General features: G+C 36.6%; 1 protein-coding gene across 3 annotated transcripts in view; it reads left to right on the forward strand.

The window, feature by feature from the left end:
* GABRB2 (gamma-aminobutyric acid type A receptor beta2 subunit) overlaps positions 1 to 25351 on the forward strand; it is a 154689-nt gene that overhangs the window by 2890 nt on the left and 126448 nt on the right. The window lies entirely within an intron of this gene.

Here is a 25351-nt window from a genome sequence, read left to right on the forward strand (position 1 = left end):
AGTGCCTTTCCTGGTGTCATTCTTTTGTGCCATGTTAAAAAAAAAAAAAATCCAAAATTGCCGTTATCTCTTAGCAGTGCACTTTTGATTAAAAACAAAAAAAGAGGCTTTTACTTTGGTGTATGTTCAAAACTTACCTTTTTTTTCTAGCCTGACATTATTTTGGATGGTGATAAAAGAGTCGATGATTTTAAAAGTTTAATTTTTCCAAGATGTTTGTTTCTAGTACCTAAATACTTGGAACTGACTGTGCTCAAATACTGAACTTGTTCAGAACGTAGTAACTTGACACTTTGTGTGTTTCACTTTCATCACCTGGGAGACTAATGAGGTTTGGAGAAAATTGGACAAGTCTGATTCATACTTTAGAAGAAGCTGTTCTTGACTTAGAAGAAACTTTACTAACATTCACTTTTATTATTTGGAAATGTTTGGGGTAAACTTTTGAAGTTTTTATCTTAATTTGCATGTTAATTGGTTAAGGACACAGAATTTGGCCTAACACTCATAGGGGCTTATACAGGAACAACAAAAGACACTGAAACATAGTAGCACATGATACAAAAGTGATGCAAAATAAATGTGGTTTTGTCAAGTATTTGTGAATGGAAGTTTGTTGTTTGAAGCAAATTTTCCATTATTCTTGAAGGGGTTTCAAGTAAACATCTTTCTAAATATGGATGTGATTTTAGGGCTATTGCTGTAGCTGTAATCATGCATTTGAAAATAGCATCTGGAAAGTTATCAGTTGTCTTAATACCGTTTTACTACTAAAATATTTAGTTCCTCAGTGTCATGCTTGGGTTCTCAGAGATGTTGCACTGAATGAATTGGCAAACATTTGTTCTCAAATTGAATGACTTGTGTGATGTACAGGAGTTTTTTTATAATGTAAAATAAAGCCCTTGGCCTAATTTGAGGATAACATTACAGGTGATTTTACTGTGAGACAGGGAGGTGTTGGTGACAGAGAGCTTGATGCTGTTCTTTTTCAAGATAGCAGGAAACTTGAATAAATTCACCTTCTGAAACATTACTTCTGGAAAATTTCTAAGTGGCTGAAAGCAGCTTCCAAACTTTGTATGAATAAACTTGTTATCTAGTATTCTACCTTCAGGAGCTTTAAGTGCAGAGGAAGAAAAGTGCATTGTATTTTAAACCACTTTCTTTTCATTAAGACATTTTCATTAAGCTGTGGGTAGGAGAAACAGGGAGATAGAGTTATTCCTTTGACAGCCCTGAGCAGTGAGGGAATGATGAGGGTTCCTTGCTGGGACTGCAATCTACCAGGTCAGTGTTATATCCTCTCATCCCTTCAGAATTGGAAGGTTCTCGAGAAAAAATTTTAAAAATACTTATGAATCTTTTCTTTGTTTCTTTAAATGGTTTCTAGACATTTGGTCTCCAATTAAAGGTGGTAGTGTATCAGAATACGGTGATCTGACACAGCCTAACTATATAAGGGAGTATTATTTTTAGTATTCTGTAGTCAGTTTATTGTGTTTCTATAATGAAATGTTTGACCTTTCTGAAAAAGCCTCTTCAGACTATCTGCAGAACTCAGAGGAGAGAATGTATAGACAACTTTGTCCTACTAATTTGCCTAAACCATTTAAGCTCTGGGCTTATTTTACTCTAAGAAGCCACCTATTTCTTAAACCCAGACAATCACGTTACATAATTTTTTTTCACTTACAGTTTCAAAGGAGATTCCAAACCAAGATTATAATCTGCTTAATTGCAAAATGTAACACTTGATCAATACACTTGCTGTATAGCAAGTACTAATATATCCTGAATATAGCCTGAAATGAATGAGGAGAGAAACATACAAGGAAACAACAAAATATGTACTATGCAAGGCCTTGGCTTTTTTGCTTGCAAATTCACCAGAATTTGGAGTAGAAACCAGGAGGAATACCATGGAATGCTAGCTGATGCAAAGCCTTCTGAGATAACAAGAGACACAGAAAGAATCTTTTGGATTTGTGGACCTGTTTTTATCTAAGCGTGGCCTTGCTGTAGCTTTGTTTGTAGTCATGGCAAACACTACTGACTTTAGATAAAGGCAGATAATTGCTTAGAGTCATGTACTAACATTAATGGGATCAAACTTCTGCCTTGGGAGAAAGGCTAAATAATCATAGTTATTCAGCTTGATATAATTTCTTTTAATTTTAATGTTAACTTATTTTAAAATTATGTTTCAGTCTCGATATATTGCATCTACAGTATAAATTTGTGCCACCCTGCAGGCAGAATGTTTATCTCCAGTGTCATGAAGTAAATCATGAGGTTTTCGCTTTGCTGAACAGGATAATTTAGAATTGCTATTATAGAAAGTAAAAGTCTGTTAAGGATGTTCAAGAATATTACTGCTGACTTTGAATTCTTAAAGAGGTGATAACTACTTGCATCATAAAAAACTCAGAATGTATTAGGCTTTACAGGTGAGTTACAATTATTTTTTTTATGCAACAGAGCTGAAACTGTAAGCTGTTTACCTTGGGTAGTCAGAAACTTGAACTAGCATTTATCTGAGTTTACAGAAATGGTTTCAAAGTACTGGTACTTGTGAACATAATTCGTTCCAGCTCTGGGGAATGCACTGAATGCACATGAGAAAAGTGAGAACTTCAAGTATATGTGGTTATCAACAAATGCCATGACTATTGGGACTAATTTCTTTGTATTCCGCAAAGAGAAAATATACAGCAGTTATTTTATGCAATACAGTAATGATTATGGCTAATTCCACTCTCCTCTCTGGACCAGGTCCTGCAATATTGTTGAGTGTATACTTTATTCTAGTTATACTATAGATTTTCTTAAGGTTTCTCTTATTCAGGTAACAATGGAGAATAAAGATGAAGATCTGTGAAGGCTACTAAAATGGTTTTCCTGGGCTAATGATGTTATGTAAGATTAGCTGTATTGCTGTGAGTCTAATGCAATGTTCTCAAGACAGTTTCCAGGTGTTTCTTCCTGTACTAGAATTTTCTTCTGAGCTTCCTTTTCTTTAATACAAACCATTTGTTGTAAAAATAATATCTTCAGAAACTAATCACTTAATAGGATCTTTTTTCTTTTTTCTTTGCCTTTTCTTCTCAGTTAATTATTGGAGTAGACCCCTTGAAAATGTAGCAATGAAGGCTATTCTCCATTCTGATTTTCTCCCTTTTTCTCCCAACTATTCCCTCATAAGCTCTGTAAAAATTGGTACAGGTTCATTAAGAAGTACAGAAATAAATTTTCTTCCCTAGACACCCCTGAAGATTCTGCATAACATGTTGTGCATTTGATCTATCTGGAGAAGACATGAGGATTTCTATGGATAATGTTGGTCATGTGTTATTTTCAATGTCTTGGCTTATTCCCTATTAAATAGGTCAACATTTCCTTCCTTTTTTTTCTTTTTTTTTCTCCCCTTACTCAGGAAAGATGTGCTCTTTGAGGTAATGGGTTGTGTATGTAATTAAATATAGCTATTCACACTGTGGGTCATTGGGGTCTGCAGAGAGGAATCTGAACTGTTTATTTAATTCTAAGTATTTGCTTGCTTAGTGTGCAGGTTTTGGCACATGGAGTCAGTAGTGTGTGTGGAGTTAGAGATGATGGACTGGTTTGTCTTAGTGGGAGCCATTACCGTTGATTGAGAGCATAATCCTTCCATCAAGTGGGAGTTGGAGAAACAAAGGAGCTGTTACCATCTATCAGGGAAAGGTTTACTTCTTAGTGTGTGCCAAGTTTTACATAGCAGAGCCTAATAGCTTCAAAGCTCTAGAAAGGAAAGTTGGAGGTTTTTAATATTGTATTTCACTTCTGTATTTGAGTTATGCCAAAGTTGCACAAAACAGTAAGTATAAGACTCATAGATCAGAATATTCTCAGTCTGAAAATGTGCAGGCATAGCTGTAATTTGCTGGTAGACCTCTGATTTTGAGTTGCTCTTGATAATGGAAACCCACTACCGGTTTTCTTAAAATCTCTCATTTTTCTTGAGGTATTTTCGGTAGGGGGCATTAACAGGGGTTTAGATTATGAAATAGGTTTCGATAATGAAAACAACAGGAGCTGTGTTGCTGCCTCTCAAGCAGCAGCAATTATCTCTATGTGTGTAAAGGAAAGAGGTGGCCTGTGATATAAAGGAAAGGGGATTAAGTGGTAAGGAAATAGGGTGGAGCTGTTCCAAACCCCAAAACTTCATGGAAAGGTCCTGATAGAGAAAAATGAAAACAGGAAAAAGTGTCCTATATACATTGGTGTAGAAAGAGGTGAGGAAAAAGGTCATGAAAATGGTTTCTGTCAGCAATATCTTCTTTTGTCAATCCTTTCTAGTTGTTTATGTTGCTGCACGTATTCTGTAGAAAGAAAAAGGAGAGAAAGGGCTGAAAATAAGTTGAAAATGAAATACTGGAATATTGAGAAGGTGCTGCTTCACTAAATACTTCTGCTGCCAGAAACAGTTAGTTTTATTGTTTTCTCTGTGTCATAAATGCATATGTTTCTTCACATAAAACTGAATTTCTCAGCAGACAGTTTGAATTTGACTCTTGCCAAATTATTGTGCTTATACACTACTGACTCATACTGAAGTGTCTGGAAGAGACTTCTGTGAATGCAGAGCAGGTGATGTGTATCTTAGAAGTGAGAATTCATTTTTACTGAAAACCTTGTTTCACCTTTTCCTTCAGTTACTGTCTGGAATAACATCACAAGATATTTTTGAACTGAACTAAATGTCTACTACATGTCTCTAATTCAGGCATTTTCCTTTCTTAGCTTAAAGGTTTGTAAAAATAAATAAAAGCTCCTATGTCCAAATAAAATATTTATTCTTGAGAACCAAAGAGAGTCTTCCTATGGTATTCCTCATGTGGACTGAAGTTTTCATGCTGGTTTTGCTAGACTATATGTAGCCACAGCATGAAAAGATTCATCTAGCACATATATGCAGGAATATAGCAAATTTGTAACTACTTTTATAAGATAGTTATGTATATTTACGTATATTATGTATATCTATGTTATATATCTCTAGAAGCATGATGTAATTCTCATTTTTCTTTAAGGTCAATATAAATGGTTTGTTAATTGGATTGCACTTTTAGTGTGATACAGTATTAAAAGAATTTAATCAGTAGAAAAATCTTCTTGTTTGGTTGGTGGTGGTGATTTTTCAAAGTGATTGCTCCCTTCTGCAGACCAGGGGACGGTTGCTAGTAATTTAAAGAGATTGCCCTGGAGGTGATTTGTACTACTGAATTAATAATTATTGTCTTCTTTTTTTGTTGTTTTTTCCTTTAAGAAAGCCTTAATCTCTAAATATTGAAGTGTTTTGGCTCTTGTCACAGAAGAAAAGATAAATTTATCTGTAATATATTTTATGGGCAGTGTCTTGGGAATGAACATCAAGTGTACTTGTTAGCTCGTGCTAGAGGCTGCTTTATTTCATAACTTCTCTATTGAAAATCACATAAAATCTTTATAGATGAGCCGTGTAGTAGTATAAAAGATTTTTATTTTGTACTCTACAAACTCGTTACAAGTTTAAGCTGTGGTTGTATTTGTGCTCCTTAGTGACTCTAAAGTCAGTGCATCATGACTAAATCATTATTCCTCCCTCCCTTTTTTATCCTCATACATCATGCAACCCTCTACAAGGTTTATAATAGAACTTTTAGTATTTAATCATGTTGAATACAGTGTTGTATAGTAATATTTCTTTTTTTCCAGAAGTAGTCCAGATTCCTAGTAGACTTTTAGTGGTTAATACTGTAGTTGTCTGCTAGTGCTTGTATGAATTAAGTAAGCAAGGTTCAGTCCCCTCATTTCAAAGGATGGTGCTCATCCACAAGGTAATTTTTGTAATGCCCCTTTTAAGACACAGAAGATGGCATCATTTGTCTTTAGAGAGGATAACTTCAGAAATAGTCAAATGTCTGAGTTATTAAAACTGAAAAATTTGCTGTTATAAGTGGATGCAATCTGTCTGTACCTGTGTATAGTTACAAATTAATTGTAGGCATTGACAAAAGTTGTCAGTTGTGGGTTGCAAAAAGAAAACCAGGGCAGAATCAGCCTTTGTACTCTACTGTGATTACTCTAAATATGCTTCTACAGGGATTCCCGCCCTGCTTCCATTTCTTGACAGAGATGCTCTGTACAGTGGATGGATTAACAGCCAGGACAGCACAAGCCCTGGAGGAATAGTGATGTAGGGCCATATTTACAGTTTCAGTCTTGCCTGTCTGAAGGCCATGTTGTGAAGTAGCATTTCTCTCAAAGTACTTTGAAATTAGCTGACCAATGCAAAGATCCTCCCAAGACTTGGAATCACACCAACTGCATATAACATTTTTGTATAAGTTTTGCAAATAAGGGTGTAATTAATTCCCAATAAAAACTAGAAGTTCTGTTCAAAATCAGAAGACATTTAATATTCAGGAAATTGACATGTATGCAACTGACTACAGAATACGTAGATCATATTCAATGTCGTTTATCACAGGCCAGACAAAGCACTGAGAGTGTAAGCTCTTCCTCTGTCCCCAGACTTAAAAGAACAAGGGAACTGTGCTTTTCTGTCTATCTTGAGCTTCTTTTTGCATATCTCCATCAAAGCTAAAGCCTATTAATTTTTATTCTGTAAATACTGACAGAGGGATTCATTTGTTAGTTTTCAAGTAATAAGAATTTAACTGTGTGGGGAGGAAAGCAACCCTTCTGAGAGATGTATTTTGCAATTCAAATGTGTGCTGTTATAGTAGATACGTCACTTCTGAGTATTTCCACTGATTTTTCCTATATACAAACCACTGTTTCTTTGTGATTGTGCTGAAAAACGAACTCAGCTTTATAAATTTTGAACAAGTAGAATAAATTTACAGAAAGCTTGGCCTTGGACAGGAGCAGTATATTAAATTATCCTAATGAATGCATTACTCAAAAAATTCAGCTATTTGAAGTGGCAAGTCCTTGTTCCACTGTCTGCTTTCTGGACTGTTTCTTCTTTCTTTTCTTCTTTAATGAACAGGCATTTCTATTAACCAAACAACTCTGCGACAGTGTATTAAACCCCAGAATTTTCCTTCGCAATTGGGTGTCCTTATTACTGCTCTTGAATTTCTCTTTCCTGTGGCCATGGGTTTTGCATCCCTTGCTGCAGAACAGCCTGGGTGTAGTGAACCTCTGCTCTAGATGGATTGTTAGCCCATGGTGCTTGGGAGTGGAAGCATTCAGATGTCAGAAGACCAGGAAAACACACCTTGCATGTCATGAATTAACCTACAAAAGGCTGACAACACATCCTTTGCCTTCTCTGTCACTGGAAATGGTTTAGAATCACGGTAGCCATGACTTGCTGTTATGTTAGACACGACCTAAGCACACTGGCTTTGTCTATATTTGTATGAGATTTAAATATTGTCAACCTGTCTGAATGGGCTTGAGTAGGAACAACATGCCTGCTCAGCTAGAGCAGTTCCTTCCTGAATAGATGTGCAGTACAGGACATCTATTTCTTCCTGAACTGGGAAAACGAAATCATCAAAATGGCAGAAACTTGTGAATGTAATCTTTTTCAGAGATCAGTCATCACAATTTCCTTGAAAAGTTGTTTTGGATTGACATGGGGCAAAAGGCCCTAATGTGCAAAATGCCCTAAGTGGTGTTTATTTTTAGATACAACCCTTGCAGAGAAGTTGTTATAAGGTGGAGTTAGGTAAAAGTCATGCTAAACCCAACTGAGATGAGAAGGTCCTCCAGACATGCATGTGGATATTCATATATTTCAGATGTCTCAGGATGGTGACTCTTGTGATTTAGATTTCAGAAGTCTTTCTCATTCTAGTTCTTGCATTACATATGGCTGTGAAGTAGCCAGAAGTTCCTATTGCTTTCAAGGAACTGAAGGCATCTATTTCTCAGTGAGAACCAGCTAGTAAAACGTAGTAATTAAGTACTAGAAAAGATAGTTAGGCCTTTTTAAAAACTATTCATTGCCACAGATGCAGAAGCCTAATTTCTATTATAAATTGGTTTATATTTTTTTCCATGGAAGTTTGAATTGTTTTTTAATAATTGGAACAGAGATTCTTTCCGCTTGACTGAGTAAAATTAGTGCTTAGACTTTTAAAATTTTCTGTATAGGCCTTTAAAAATGTATATTGTTAAAAAAGAAGGCACATTATTGCAACCACAGTGAAAGTAGTGAAATGTTGTTAATTCCTTTTGGTCAGTAAGGGTTAATGTGTTGTCATTTGCATAACAGTTTTTACCCAATAGTCCAGAAATTGTTATGGTCCACTGTCTAATCCTTATTTGTTTCTTTTATAAGTGTATTTTTGAGTTAATAGACCCTGCAGCTCCAAAGGACTTGTAGAGCATTGTGGAATTTTTTTCCTCTCCCAAGGACCCGGTAGACTCTGCTGGCTCCCTCAGGTGTGTCAGAATAACAGTGTTAATCCATATTTGACAAGATGTGCACCAAAGGAGGCATAAAATTTAAGTAGAAAAAAAATAGCTTGAAGGTCCAGTAGATTTAATTTATAAATTAAATAATTTAGGACTGCAACTGTTTCATTATTCCTTATTATGAAATTATTTATTCCTTTAGATAACGTACAGGGAAGACAGAAATAGGACTAAACAAATATGCACGTCATTTCCAAATGAAAAGGAGCATTTTGCTACTAATTCTGTCATTGTTTCTCTAATCATGTAAGTCCAGAAATTACCAAAGAAGCCTTTTAATCAGCCTGAAATCTTCCTAAAATTTTTGTGACTGTTCAATCTGTTTTACTGTCCAATTTCTCTTTTTCACTGATGTTTTGCGGTGCAAGACAGTTGTAGGAAGTCCATCCATAACAGAATTAACAATATAATGTTTGTATCTTGTAGCAAATGCTGCAAGGTTGCTCAAGATAAAATATTTAACAACCACATTAAATAGAAAAATGAGGTAAAATTACTCTCTTTTCTTAATTTTGAAAGAAGCCTTTTAAAAGTGTGAGAATGTTTACTGAATAATGCATAGCTGAGACCTTTCATATCAAGTTTCAGCTAAAATTATATTATAGCTGACATATAAATCCTCAAAAAATAGATTTGTAATGGAAATGTCAGGGGACCCTTAACTATAATCATTCCTGTTAGTGTAAATGCCTGGAAGTGAATACTGTTTTCATTAATCTACTATTATGTGACACAAGTGACCAGTTACAGAGAAACCTATAATAATTCTAGTTAACTGGTTGCATTCAAAAATGCTGTTAAAAGTACCCGCCTCTGTGCATAGGCTTTGCAGAATGCTTTTGTGAGCTCAGGTCCCAGTGAGCCTTGTTTTGAAGCCTTAAAATATGTAAATGTGATGCTGATTTTTCCATGGAGGCTATTTCTGCATGAGTTTCACACAAGATTTGTGGGCACTTGAGTGACTCGAAATGCATTGCAAGATGACTCTTATAATGTCTCAGCCACTAAGTGTAAATGGGACTGGGTAATAGTCTCCAAAATTGTTGCTGTGCAATAGGTGCTCTTTTGAAGTGAGTGGATTTTACTGGTGGTTTTAATTGGCTGGAAAGTCAATAAAACCTTGCTGGCAGTTTTGATTTAAGGATATTTAAAACCCAGTTAGCTCCATCATAGGAAGAGTACACTTTTTTTACTCTTCATCTTGAGTTTGTGTTATAACCAGATGCATTGCTGAGGCAGCATTAGGAGGTTCATGTGGTTCCTACCAGGGCCAAATTTTGCCTGTTGTTAAATGGGAGACATCACTTGACATCAAAATCTTTCTGGCATCATTATTTTACTTTCAGTTAAATGAATAAAAATGAACTTTTTAAAATCATAGAATCATCTTGGGTAATCTAGATGGTAGTGCAAAGTCTTAAGTGTAGAATTAAATTTTGATTAATTTTTAGTTGCATTGATTTTTTGAGAGCACAAAGGTCTTTTATATGGCATATGGGAGTTTAGGATAGATACCTATCCCCCAATAATATACTGTCAGGATAACAGTTTTTTTATTCTTGATGGCAGCAATTATTTAGTAAAGCTTGAGAATAAGAGATTTCAATCAAAATTGCTGCTTTTGGATATGTAAAGGGCTTGTTTTAATCAGTGTCCCAATTGTTTTTATTAAGGAAGTATTTTGTATTTTATGTAACTTAAATTACCTCCAGTTAAACTTTTTGAAAACAAAGAATGTGTATATGTGTTTTCTTGTTGAGTAATTCATATAAGCTGAAACGCAGTAATGGATTTCTTTGTATTGCACATCAGCAGGAGTGCAAAGCTTTCCTGGTCATAGCTGATCTGTTCCTCCACTGCTTGATCTTGTTCTTCCTGTTTGTTGTTCATTAATTTCTGCCAGTTTGGCCTGACTCTGCAGTGCCTGTGTCTGCCTCTTCCCCTTGCATGTGTGTGTAAGAGATCCCAGTCATTCACATACCTGGGTCTCTTATTTCGTTCTGGATGATGGAGTAAAATGGTTGAGCATCAGTGGTTCAGCAAGTGTAAGCATGTTTACAAACAAAACTAGTGAAGTTGTAGTGTGTAAATGTCTGACCATTAGCCTTAATCTATCTGGCACTGCCCTTAGATCGTGGCTCTGACTGCAGCAATAATGACAACCCGAGTGCCTTCTGAGGGAGAAATGGGAGTTCTGGATGTTCTATCCTCACATCCTCATTTGGTGAGGACACACACCCATAAGACATAAGCATATGTTTGAGGTTAGGCTTGTAAGTGTTTTGCTGAATTGTGTCCTTTCTATCATCCTGACCTCAGTTTGGAGGTGGATGTGGGGGGGTTTTCTGTTGTCGCCAATGGCAATGTCATAAACAGGATTATGTCTGGAGTTGTAAGTAGCAGATTAGACAACCATGAAGACAGTAAATCTGTTTTCCAGCAAATATTCCAAGTGATAAAGAACCTTAGGAGAAAAAGATAAAATGTGATATATAGGCAGAATTGTTTCCATGCAGAATATTTTTTCCGAATTTCCCTGGAGGGATCCGCTGTTCTCTGAACATCCAAGAAGTTCGTTGTGCTTCTGATCAGCTTCCCACGCATTCTCACCCACACTACTTTGCTGTGTCATCTTAATGTCATTTTTAAATACTAACAAAAGCATTTTGTTTATAATGTAGAAATAAAGATCTTGAGAGGGGAAAGAATGCCTTTTGTATGTTATTTTAGCAGATCAAAGCTGACTCACGAGTAGCAAATATGAAGTAATTAAGGTATTTAAAATTCACAATTCCTGAGTTGTGAATTTAAGAAGTGTTTTGATTTTAGTCATCAGATTCCATAGACTTTCTAAAATATGATTAGTATTATTTTTAGAAAGTTTACCTTGCTGCAGAGTATTATATTTAGAGTATAGAAGAGTCCAGCAACTTGTAAAGCTAGGTATAATTGGTGTTTTAAATAATTGGCTGTGCTGAATAAACGGCCTCCAGTATACCTGGACACTAAGTGGGAAGATGGAAAAACAATCTTTCTCTGGGGAAAAAAAAGCAGCTATCATTAATTTGATTGGCACGGGAAATTTTAACCCATGTTATTTACTGCTTTTGTGATGGCCTGAACTTCCTAGAAATACAGAAACAAATCACTGCCAGCACTGCAGGCAAGCACTCATGCAAATTTTCATTTGCACCAAAACTTTTCAAAATTAGTCAATTTAAACCATGTAGAACCTTGGAACTGCAAGGTGAAACATAAGTTCTTGGGAGGTCAGTAAAACTTGAACCAGTTTCTTCCAGGAAAAAGGGGGGAAGGTGTTGATTTGTGGGTGAGAGCTTTGTCTTGCTGGCCCAATGTCACAAATGTCTTAAAGAAAAGAAAAATAATCCAGTTGCACATGGACTCACTGGTAATATATGAACAGCAATGGAAGAAAAATTATTTGTATTAACTGTATTACATATTATCAGTAGAAAAATTGCTTGATTTAAGATTTAATTCAATTTTTGTAGAAGTTGACTTCAGCTTTTAACTTTTGCTTGATAGTATTGTGGGTTTCCTTATGTATCAATAAGAGCTTCCAAAGTATGGGTTATGAAATGCTGCAGTTTCTTTTTATTTTGCAGTAGCAGCCACCAAGCCCTGGTAATGACCCCCTTGGAAAAATGACAAAGATCTTTTGCTTGAAGGAGATGAACCACAATTTTTTGTCTCATGTGGGAACCAACAATCCAGCTCCCATGATATTTGAAAGATTCCCCAAAAGATTAATTTTTAAGTTTCTAAAAGCTTCTACAAAAAGCAAAAGAAACATTGTGGGGCTGTCACTAAATGTGGTATTTTATGATAAACTTTTTTCTGAAGCTCACTGCTGAGAAAACTGTTTGTAGACAGTGGTAGTGTAGTGCAGATTTGCAAACTTTCCACTGTGGAAACATCTCCCTCTATAGAGGCCAAGTTTTATCTCACTTGGGTTTTGTTTCTGTATATAAAAGCAAACAAACCAAAACAACGAGTTTGGAAAAAAAAAAAACCCAAACAACACTTATTGGTCAGTAACCTTAGAACACAGGTAAGTCTACAACTTACAGTAGTAAAATGGCTGGCGTTGTATATTTTCATGGGCAGAATTTTACTGGGGTGTATTAGATTTTTTTTTTTTCTCTGTTCTGCATGTGTAACTACTCCTGATATTAAGAGAACCTGAGTCTTAGATGAACTGTCATAAAAAGCAATTGTGTGGTAGAGAAATAAGATTTTAATTCTTCCTTTCTGAAGATCTCAAAGTTTTTTTTTTTATCAATTTGAGCCTATGTTAAACCTTGGAGCTCTCTCTTGAGTTAGACCGATGTATAGTAATTTCAAGTTTCAAGTGCACCAGTTTCAAATCTCTTGTACTAAATTACTGGTTGACTTTCTAAAGCTGGCCAAGGTGGGAGAGGGCAGTGAGTTTTTTTTACTTTCAAATTATTCTTAACATCTACTTACAAGAAAGAATTTGAGAGAGAATGAATCTCTTTGATTACTTTAATTGTGAATGGGCATTAGCTATAATGTCTCTTAGCTTTTATCAATATGATGACAATCATTGCTTATCATTATCTTAACATATGATGAAAACTTTAAAAATCTTGGGGAAAAAAAAGTGGGTTTCAGAAAGGCCTCTCTATCCTTTTGAACTTTTACCAATTTTATTTCACAGAATTAGCTTGTTTGCTAGACTTTTAGCAATATGACTGTTACCCATCTGATAGTTGTGACCTTATGTGAGAGCAGACTTTTCTCTGATAGTGGAACTTCACTATCCCTTGTGCCAGGGCTTCCAAAATGCTACTTGTGTATTTTTAAGTGCTATGGAACAATGGTGCTGTTCCCTCTATTACCTCTGTGCAGAGCTGACACAGGATTTTGCACAAATGGCTACATTATCAACAAGACTTCAATTTCACAGTTGCAAACCTTAAAACATGGTTTGTTAGTGACCTTAGAAAATTTTCCTGTCTTTCAGCCCCTTTTTCTTCTAAAATCATTGATTGCTAATTCACAGCTGGAATTTACATAAATCTTTATTCATGAAGGTAAGAACAGTTGCCACGTTGCTTCTGTCTCAAATGAAGTCTTCACCAGCAGAAAAGAATTGCTATGTTGGGCTATTTGCCCTCATGTTTTCTAAATATAACTCAACATCAGTCTGGTTCCTGAATCCATCTGCACTAATATGTCTAGAGAAAATAAAATATCATATTGGTCACTTATTTTTTAAGTGAGCAAAACTTGGCAAAAATGAAAATAATTTCACAAGGAAATACCCTTTTAAGCAAAGACAGAATTATTAGTGAGCTACAGCAAAGATATTTTGTAATATTAGTGATTGTGCTTGTCTCCTGTTTATAGCACCCAGCTGTAGAAGCACTTTTAAAAATTTTTTTTATGACCTAATTTTGAGAGAGCAGTAATTATTCACCTTGGTCTGAGATTTTCACTTCACTTTTTTTCAGCCTAAAGCATTGTCTAGTAGGAGAAGGGTAATGATTTCTCTGAAGGTGAACCAGAGTAGCAGACGGGAGGAGGTTTTAGGTGAACAGGTGGAACTCAGGTAAGCCAATTGTTCGAGCATATCAGCAGTATCAGTTTTCCAAAATCACTGTTTTTATAAAAATAGTCTTTTAGCTGGACACCAGCAAAATAAAATAACCAGTATTTCTGCTTGTAACGATAAATCATAATCAAACTTTTCTCATTGTTCGGACCTGCAAAGGTATTCAAGTGAGGGCAGTCATTTAAAAGCATCATTCTTCTAGTTACTATCACTCAGATTTTATAGGTTACTATTCAATATTCCTCTCTTCTACTGAGAAAGGCTGTGCTTTCAGTACATTGCAAACCAAAACTGTGGGCTGCACTTCTCCCAGGAATTCATCTGCCTGACACATAAAATCCTCAGGAGGATCTCTTTGGTTGGTGCTTCATTGCTGTTGTTATTGTGCAGTTCTTTATGTCTGTGTGATTTTTTTTTTTTTCCTGATTTTTGGATCCATCTTGCCTATACTCTCTCTTTTCTGAATTGAGGTGTGGCAATAGCAGAAGGTGATTCATGGTTAAGAATTGGTAGGATGTTTTAGTTTTCTTATTTTTGGTGTTTTTTTAATTTGTGTGGTGTGTTTTGTTTTGTTTTGCATTTTGGTTAGGGGGGGTTTTTTATTTGCTTGTTAACTTTGTTGGTGGGGGGTTTTTTATTTTGTTTTTTAACCCAAGTATTTTTCTGGAGGTAATTATGGTGTTTGTAATAACGGGAAACATTCCCTCATGATGCTACAGTAGAGGTAGTTTGACTTAGGAAATGCCTTCTTTAGGCATCTGTTGCCAGCAGCTTTCTCTGGGGACTGTTCATTCTGGCTGTATACACCCCTTTTTCTGATTAAAACTTATTTTCATTCAGATATCAATCTGACAGCTGTAACAGTCTTCAGGTGGGATATAAGACCTTTAGCTTTATGTGTTTATCCAGAAACTTAGACTTGATTATTTTAAAAGATTTGAAATAGTTTCTGCAGTGACTGCATTTAAAAAGTCATCACTTACTAGTGACACATATGCAATAATAATTGAGCTAGAATGTTTGTATATTTGGAAGTAACCACTCTAAAATATCATTGAGTACCAGCTTCAGATAAATACTGCCTTCTCCATTTATGACCATTCTGATGAATGCACCCTTGTATCTTTTCCATGTAGACAAAGTTTCTTTTCATTTTTATCAACTGCATACTGTTCATGCTATCCCTTTTCCTCTTGCATCTTCATAAACGCTCCTTTAGTAGGATGTCAATATGTGCCTAGAGAAGGAAATATGGCTGGAATACAGCGTGCAATTCTCTGGGCTTATAAAATAATCTGTGAAGGGCAGTTTTAGTGCCTCATCTATTGGAGCATCTGGACACTCTTCTAGGGTTCCTCTCAGTTCTGAAAAAAAAAAAATCCTGAACCCCAGTTTCCTTTAGGCATATTTCCACTTTCAATCTTGTGGAGCTTGAAAGGCAAATAAAATGAGTAGTCTAGTTAACATTAAATGGCTAATGATGAACTTCTGTCCTGGTGCTTGGCTGTCTGTAGCACAGAGGGAATCACTAATGTAATGCATGTTTTGTTAACTAAAAAGTAGTGACAGTAGCCCTTTGGTTAGAGGCTGCTCTGAGTGTTCCATAGTCGATGTTCACAGAATGGATGACAATGTACTAAATACTAGCAACACATAATTGTTTGTTAACAGCTTCCCCAAGTACTGTTAGCCCCTTTTTCTTAACAAAAAACACTGGTTTCAAACACTTTCCAAACCTCTATTGCTGAATGAAAACAGTTCCAAGAAAAAAAAAGGAGGATAAGAGCATTACGAAAGAATGTGAAAACCATTTCTGTATTACTGTGACTATCCAGTGCTTTGAGAATTTTAATGGAGTACCCATTCATACTGCCTGTAAGAAAGCAAATCCAGCAGCAGGGAATGTGAGAACATCTGGAGCACAAACCAGGTATCTAGGTCACCAAATGACAGTTAAATTATTGCTTTTAAATGGTACAAGTTAAGGATAGAAGTGGTTGAGCCTAGTTTAAAGTCATATTTTGTTGTTGTTCAGTGATTTAATTTATCTTTCAAGTTGCTGGGAGAACATAATTTTCAGCTTCAGCAGCTTCCCACATGCCATTATTCTATGGCCAAGTTAATTTTATTGATCTTGTTATTAATGTGGATCCAAAAATGTGATTGCAACATACTTTGTCATGTGGGAGCAACATATCTTGAGAGACACTTGCAATTAAGAATAATGTGCCTTTGATGTCTGCGTGCTGTTTCTCCAAAGAGGAGAGCTTTTATCTATATTTTCATAAAACTCTAAATATGAGATGTTTAAATCCTGTGACATAGACTTTTTCTTTAGTGCAGCCTGGGGTTATTCTCATGCTGGTAGAAGGCAATTCAGAGTGGCCTAAAAGATGTGTTATGTGTCTGGGAGTACTTTATTATATGTGTAAGTATATTAGGTTGTATGAAAAAATGGTGATGGGAATGGGGAATTCAGTTGAGTAATAATGGACATGTAAAAGTAGTTTGACCAATATGTCAGTCTTTTGCTATCAATATTCTACAGTTGTACAGTAACATGTTATTTTTAGCAGATTGTCTGGAGTTAATGTACTTTTAAAAATTGAAATTAGTATGTGTAAAATGAATGTAGTTGCCTGCCGTAGAATCTTACCTGCTCTTCTTTAAGTATATTGAAAAGTGCATTGCTCTTATCTTAGTGTTATCCTCCAAACAGAAAATACAGATGCACTTTTAAAATAATTCCAGTTTCAGTTTGAGGGCACTTGAATCATACATACATACACTATAAGCAGCCTTTAGAGTCATTACATTCTGATGGGGAAAGGATATGTGCAGGAACATAGATAAGAAAATTGGAAATATAAAATTTAGCTTAGGACTGTGCACTGTAGCTGTCCTTACATCGGGGAGTACCTTATTTTATGTAGAATTTTATTTATGACAAGGCATTTTCAGAAGCAAGCATCAAATTCTGTTTTCAAGGTACAACATATATGCCTTATTCCTGTCTAACACATTTATAATCTATAGAATTTTCACTGAGCTGAGAAATGTTTTTCTTCGAATATTTTTTGCCCCAACTGATTATCTCTGTTAACTGCAATGTAAATAAGCTGGCATAGCTTTGTATGTCTGTGTAAGCATGTATTGTACTGTGTAGAAAGCAATGCAGGAAATAAGTCAGGAGTGCGGCTGTGCTCTGCTTACCTAAAACACAGCTCATTCCTGAATTATTAGAAAGAAGCCTCTTGAAAAAAATTTTCATTTCTTTTTGTCACAGAAAATAAAGAAGGAAAGAAAAAGGAGAGAATGCATTGAACAAGCTAAAATTAGTAAGCAGCTAATGGCCTGCTTGGTGTTCAGGGCAATGTGCAGCTGTAAGTGATGTGCTGGCAGACTACAGCCGATTTCCATTAAAAGTCCACACAAGGTTGAAGAAATCTGCGACTTCTTCATGAGGGAAAGCACAGGTGGCCAGTGACAGGACCTGAGGGGATGGCATGAAGCTGTGTCAGGGGAGGTATAGCCTGGATAACAGGAAAATGTTCTTCCCCCAGAGGGTGGCTGGGCACTGAACAGGCTCCCAAGGGACGTGGTCACAGTGCCAAGCCTGACAGAGCTCAAGGAGTGTTTGGACAACACTCTTGGGCACACAGTGTGACTCTTGGGATGTCCTGTGCAGGGTCAGGAGTTGGACTTTGGTGATCCTTCTGGGTCCCTTCCAATTCAGAATATTCTATGATTCTATAAAGGAAATATTTGGCTTATGTATTGTGAAAACCTCAGTATAACATATATAACAAGCTCCAGAAAAATTCTTGCACTCTGAAACTCTTCTGGCACTTTAGAGTTGTCACATAATTCAAGATCTATACTCCTGATGACATTGTCATTTTTACTGAGAACAGACTTGTTTTGCTCAATCTGTGCTTTCAGATCTGTGGGGTTTTTTTCAGGGACTAAGAGCTGTGTAGCATCCTTATGGCATGTGCTGGAGCTGATGGGAATTGGGCTTCCTGGGCTTCACAGGAAATTCTTCTTATCTCTCAAATCTAAATTGGAGATTGAGAATAACGAGGAAAGACAGAAGTGTGTACTATGATAGAAATCTTCACCTCTGTTTTTGGGCACACAATCCAAACTAGTATTTGCAATGCAATTAAAAATCACTGTCATTTCAGAGAACCTTAATTATGTGAAAAAGTGTGGTTCAAGAAAGCTTCAATATCTCGGTAATTGACTTGGGATTTAAAGTTTTAAAAAAATAAATATATGTATAACTGAAATGACTCACATAAAACCAGCAGGCTCTTAGTAATGGATGGTTCCTCTAGACTACAGCTGCATGCCTTAATCCCCTCCTCAGCATCAGTGTGGACTGGTTCCGTTCCATAAATAGTCCTTATGGTAGAAAATTTTGTCTTTATTTCCACACTTTATTTGCATAATAACTCAGTGGAAATGTTTTCAGTTGAGATAAGAATGAAAACATTGGAGTCCAAAAACTATGATATACTCATTTTAGAGCAGCAGCCATTATCTTTCATGTCGTCAGTTTTTCTTAGCTGATGTTTAGGAGTCAGAAAAGTGCTTTGCTTCTTAATTGTGCTTTTAATTTTTATGATGGGAAGTCAAGTGAACCAAGAGCTAAAGAAGTGAATGAAGTTTAACAAAATAAACTCGAATTAGTGACATAATTTTGTGGCTGTGAGCAATGTATAACTGTTTCATGATGTGATGAGAGTAGGGAGAGAGATCTCAGTTTTCAGTCCTCAATCCCTATGTATTTATAATTGATCTTACTGACCATATCAACTGTGTTACCTTTCTGTCCTCATATTTTATTTTATCTGGACATTTTGGAGATGAGGATTTTTTCCAGGGTTGAATGTGGAGCTGTTCCCTTTTTGGGAAATTCCACCTTTTCCTCTCTGGTCATGTGTTTGCTTTATAAATGGGGAGGTATATAGGAGGAATTAAGTACTCTAAAACAAGGTTAAGGTTCTTCATTTGTTCTTGCTAACCCTTAGCTAACCTTTGCAAAAAACAGAGCTGTTGGATTTTGCTTTGAGCTTCTGACATATTCTTCTTCTGAAGGTCACCTCCCTCTGCTCCCCCACCCTTCTGTGTGAACTTGTGACCTGACAGCTGCTGCCTCCTGTTGGCAGGGAATTCGCTTTTGGGAATATTCTCCATTTCTTATTCATAACTTCTCATACCTTTGCATAGAGAGATTGTTGAGGGTTTTCTGATGGGAAATGAGAGCGATTTCATGAGCACATGTTTTTTCAAGTTTGCAACATTCTTAGAAGCAGGTGAGTGGTGACACAGGTATCTGTGTCAGAACCACACAGAATTTGAGGGTTTCTTCACGTGAAGTGTGTTATTCTCATCTCTACCTGCCATGTTCTGAACGTTGTTGCATAAAATGCATGTTGAGACAAAAGACAAAATGTTGGTTTTAAAATGTAAAGTACCTCTACTTTCTGCTGAGGGAAACAGACATTTCTGGGGCACTCTGTTGTGCATATAATTGCACGTGTTCCTGTTGGTGAATTTGTATTTTAATTCAGGAGCAGTACGATAAGAAAGGAGTCATCTGGTCAATGCTGAAAAGTGCAAAATGGCACCAAGGAGGTCAGTTTAGAGAGAATTAGGGAGGTATTAGAGAGAATTTTAGAAGGTACATATAGGTACTTAATTGAGGACCACAACACGAGGAGGCCAAGCAGGTGGCATGTGGGGAGTCATCCAGAACTGATGACTCTGTTTGGTGGAAACAGTTGTGTGTAATTGAAAAGCACAGTATTTCTGGTTTTTGAGGTAAAAGTCTGTCAAGATGCAGCTTTGGAAATTTGGAACAGTTGAATGGTGTAATATGCAACTGAGATTTTGAGGCATCGACCATTCTTCTGTTGTGTGTTTGGCCCAGACCAAGCTTATTGGGGCTTTAATTCACCAATTAAATTTAATTCACCAATTAAATTAAATTCACTAGTTTTAGAGTGCTATCCACAGGCAATAACATTTGTGCAGTTACTGTTGTCACACTAAGAATCTGAGGCAAGTGGACTTTAAGAAAAGGCATGACTCTATAGTTTTATGGATAAAGCAGTTAATTACAGGCAGATTTATTTTCAGAGCTATTATTATGTATCACAATTTAACCTGTAATACTGAGGTGTTTAAATAGACACTGAAACATTTCTATACAGTAGGAGGTAAGGAATGCAAGACACCTTGCTGTAAGATTCCCAGTGGCTATATGGCAATGATTGGACACGTATGGGGAGGCACTTCAGGAGGTGTGGAAAAAAAATGATGGCTTGAACAAGAAAAAAGAAGATATTTAATGGAGTCTTTGGGTTAACGGATGAAGAGTTATTACGGAGGAAGAAAATAGTAATTTTTCAGAGTTCCTGAAGTAGAGGAAGAACACAACTATGGGAAATTTGTGTTAAAAGAAGTTGGCACTTTAATGATGTTACCCAAGTGAAATCAATGACAGGACATTTATTCAAGCTTATGTACCGTTTGTTTTCACTTTTTTAAAGTCTATAATAGTTTATATTTCACAGTTGTTTTTATTTTTTCAGATGTGTGGAAGTAATTTTTTTGCCTAGCCCAAAGCTGGGTAGTTTGGCAGTTTCAGCTCTGGTCTATCCATATTTCCTGAGAAAGGGATACATTTTTGTGCAACTATTTAAATTCTTCTCACTGTAATATTCTTTATTATCTCATGCTGAATCTTCAGGCAAATGAAGTTGCTGCTTGTCTGGAGGATCATTGATATTACAAATTTTAGAGGAATCAATATGCTTCTTCCATGCTTTCAGAAGTATTAAAAAGCACTGAATAGCAGTAGTTACAAATCCAAAGCCTCAGATAAAAGTAAATTAATTTTTCACCTCAGTAGCATTAAAGATGCTGGTCTTTTTTTGCTTTTGTTTCCCTCCTTTCTGCATTATCCTCCCTTTCTCACTCATTCAACAAGGTGAGGAACTCATAATCTTACCTGCCTCACTGAGAATGTTCTATGGCAGAAATAATTACAGCTGGGAAAATCTATTCCATTCAGAGTTTTATTAAAACTTTTTTTAAAGCAGAGTAATTTATGTATTAAATGCCATGAAGTGGCTTTTGGGAAGTCTTGCTTATAGGGCAGGAGATTGAGGAAGACAAATATCCTGTCAAGCCTAAGCAGCACTCATTAGCCACGCAAGAATGGTAGAAATAGAGAAGCCTGAATCTCAAGAGCTACTTGAGCACCATTTTTATGGGGCTTGGGGTTTGGGTTTGATTTTTTGGGTTTATTTTTGTTTGCTTTTCAATTGACTTACTTCTGAGAGCATTTGCAGTTATGTTAACTAGGATAAAAATTAGGTGATTGGAGAGTTGTTTAGCTTCAAGGCAGTATTTGTGTGAGCATCTGGCTTTGGGAAGAACAAAAACCTGTTATTCAGAGATTTGCATTGCCCTGCAAGGCTTCTGTTAGAAGGAAACATTAACTGAATGACTATTACTTTGCCAGGTAAAAGAATTTTTAATCTCTATTTTTCCATAAATACTTGTTTCAGAATTTGGTTTTGCATTGCTCAAGAGGTAATTTTCTTTCAAAGATAGCTTTTAAGCATGTTACAAAAATAAATTACATTTTATGTATCACTAGGAATACTATTTAGCTCCATAGATTCTCAGTGGCCAAATTATCACGTATATGCTGTACAATAATTTCACACCCAATTTGAAGCAGGAAGAATCTGAATAGTTTTATGCACTCTGAAGAACACATCTGTATTATGGGCAAATGATCCAAAATGGTCAGAAGAGAAGATGGAAATGTCTGTGGTTTAAGAGCAATTCTAGCAGAGGGAGGACATTGGAGTTGGTGGTACTGCAACACCTGTGTTAAGGGTCTTTTCTGGTTCATTATCCTGCTCTGTTTTACACTGATAAGTGCATTGGCTTTGAGTTTAAGATTAAAGGAGCTTATTCCTGACTACATAAATGTGGTCACCAATTTCTATTCATATGTCCTTTTCTGACTTTTTTTTTCCCTTTGACATGTGGTAATTCCCAAGTTTATACACTTGGAGTTTTCATAGTACCTCATTAATATATATCACCTTGTTTTGAAATTCAAACTTGGTATTGTCTCTGCACCCTTTGTGACTGTTACATATTGCTAGTATTATGGGATTTCTTTCTGTAGTATACGAGTAATATCTCTTAAACATTTCTGTAGCAATGGCAGGTTCTAAGTTGTTCTTTGCATAAGTGCTTTAGACTTTTTGAAGTGCATGAGACAGAAAAATGAAAGAAAGGTGTTACATTGCATTTTTAGAAATATGAACAAGTTCTGTTCTCATCAAATCTCTCTTATCCATAGAAATATGAGTAAGGAAATAATTTTGGTAAGCTTTGCCTTAATTGTGGTAGTCATGCAGTAGTAATATTATTTGAGGTCTCTGAACAAAAGAATTTTCTTTGGTTCTCAGTATTCATGTATTTAGTATCAGCAAAGGTTTGTATCTGTTTTGGTGTTATATGCACAATGAATCTTTTTTAAAAAGAGACAGACCAGAAAGGAAAAGTGTATTTTATGGATAGATAATGCTCTAAAACATCTGAAATGGTTTGGTAAGAGCTATAGGAGGTGCTTTATGCACTGTAGTGGTTCGTTTCAAAGTATCCATTACTTACTTATTTTCCTTCTGTGAGATAAGAATTAGGAGAAAGCAAAGCAGGCACAAAACTTAAAAGAATATAAAGTTTATTAACAGACCTAAAAGAAAGAAAAAAAGTCAGACTAAACCTTTAGAACACTTCTCCTCCCCCCACCTTTCTCCCTTTTCCCACTGACAATGTAAAAAGACAACCCTTGAGATTTTCAGTCTGTTTACCACTTCTATAATAACCTTTTCTCAGTTCATTTAGGGAGAGGAGTCTCTCTTGCTCATGCTATGGAGACATCTCCACAAGAAGCTCTCTTCATGGCTTCAATGTCACAATGAGACAGCCGCCCAGGTTGGTTCTCTGCCCGCATGTGAGAGTCCCTTCCCCCGACTTGCAGCTTTCTCCACAACTGCTTTTGAGGGTCCAATCTTGAGCTACTGGGGTACAATTTTAAGGTTGAGCTGTTCAGAAACAAAGGTTCTCTTCACCTATCTCTGGGAGCATCTTCATCTCTAGGAATAGAGGCCCTCCTCCTCCCCTGGGAGCAAGGGTCCTCATCACTTTCATCTCTAGGAACAGGGGTCTTCTGCTTCCTTGGGAGCAAGGGTCCTCCTCAAATTACAGCTACTGTCATATGCTTATTTCAGCACAGGTACTTTTGCTCACAGTTGCAATTTTGAATGCTCCACCCCCCCCATGCTTTCATGAAATTACAACGGGTACTCTGATGTATCATAGTCCATCACCATAGCTTACGACAGAATTTCAACTTCTAAGCTTAAAGCATCTCTTCTTTCTCCTCTCTCGGGGTTTCAGGTCTTCCTTCTTTATTGACTTTGGTGTCTCTATGGTGTTCTCTTCACTTGACCACCTTTCCTCTTCCTCAGACTCAGGAGAGGATTGATGTCTGCAGGCTTCATCTGGTCTTGAGGAAACTTACAGCACTAAGGGGGTAATCTCACCCGGCCCCGCAGCTGGAATTCTCCTCTCGCTGTTGGTCACATGATCTTTGCCAGGCAGCCGGGCAGCGGCCCCAGATGAGCCCCGGCCGCTCGAGGGGCCGCCCGCACAGAGCAGGGCCGTGGTGGGGGGCTGCGGACAGAAGAGGGCCGCACATCGGCCAACCCGGCCGGGCTGAGCAAGGCTCGGCCTGGCCCCACTGAGCCACCTGCAGGCCCCCCACCCTGCTACCTGTTCGAAAGCCAGAGGACAAGAGAGCTTTCCCGGGCTCTGTTTGTTCTTAAATGTGGATCACAGAGGCGTGTCAAGCTTCGTAAGTGCCTTAAAAAGTTGCCAGTATTCAAACTAGCGGGTTGATAGGTTCTGTCAGGTCATAGAGGAAGCTGCAAGCACCCCTTTGCAAGAGAATCACTTCCATGGCTGATGCCCTCTACTAAAAACCCAAACTATACTAAACCATGACATGCACATATTGGAATCTATTTAGCTCTGACATTAGTAATGCAGTATGTATCTGAAGACAGTCAGGTCAGCTTTTTATGAGGCAAAAATTACCAAGAAAAATTGCATGTAAGGTTCTGGAAACAAAAAAGATAGACAACGGTTTTGCAATTTAAGAGAGGTGCTACCAGCTGTTTTATAGATTGGTCACTGGGGCTTTAATGTGAGATAATTAACTTTACCTTACATAAAGGTAAATTATGCTTTTACTCTTTGGGTGCTACTAATGAAAAGCCCTTTAGGAACACATAAAATAAACTTTAGGATCAATTTTTAAGTCTGTCTGATGTTGTTTACTTTAGCTGCCACATTACCTTATGCCACAGGGAGTATAAAGAAGGAAATAACCATCCTTTATTGAGACAAGCAAAACCAAAAGCATACTGCACATGCAATCTTAGTTTACATCCAGAACATTAGTGGTATCTTGGTGTCTGCTGAGATAAATTTGAGTATTGATAGATTTCTGGTCAAATTCTAGCAAATTTTGGCATGTCCAGGTCGTATACTGTACTTAAAACACTTCCCCAAGCAGGGAAATACAGTGAACTTACAGAATGTCTTAACAGGTTTCTTCCTGAGCACAAAAGAAGTTTGTAGAAGGCAGAGGAACTTAGATGAGTTTTAATGCCCAAATCACTGGATGAACATTAGACCATAAAATGAGGTCTCCATAAAAACAGAAGAGGGTAAAAAAGCCCTGGGGCTAGCCTGCTCTCCCAGATTAAAAATGAAAGAAAAACTAAAAATTATCAAGGCTGTATGCTTTCGAGTTCCTTGAGAGGACCATTTTATGTCACATTGCCTTCACAGTACAATTTCCTGGTCTGAACTGAATGGGTGCTGATGACATAAGTTGCCTCTGAATTACTGATTAATATGGATGATTTTACTTGTGACAAATTCAATGCTTTCACTTATTGTGTAAGCTCCCTGAGAAATTACTCACAATTCAAATATAAACTGAAAGAAAAAAATAATGTAATAAATAGAGTTCTGTGCAATATAATGGAGCTTGAAGTTCCTAATAGGAAAAATTTAAGCTATACAGTAATGTGTATTTCTAAACATGAAATCTATGGCCGTTGATTAGAAGTAGCTGGATGACAATTGCACCAAACAAAATGAACTATT

This window comes from Corvus brachyrhynchos, unplaced genomic scaffold (genome assembly GCF_000691975.1).
Source record: "Corvus brachyrhynchos isolate BGI_N302 unplaced genomic scaffold, ASM69197v1 scaffold16, whole genome shotgun sequence".
Taxonomy (NCBI): domain Eukaryota; kingdom Metazoa; phylum Chordata; class Aves; order Passeriformes; family Corvidae; genus Corvus; species Corvus brachyrhynchos.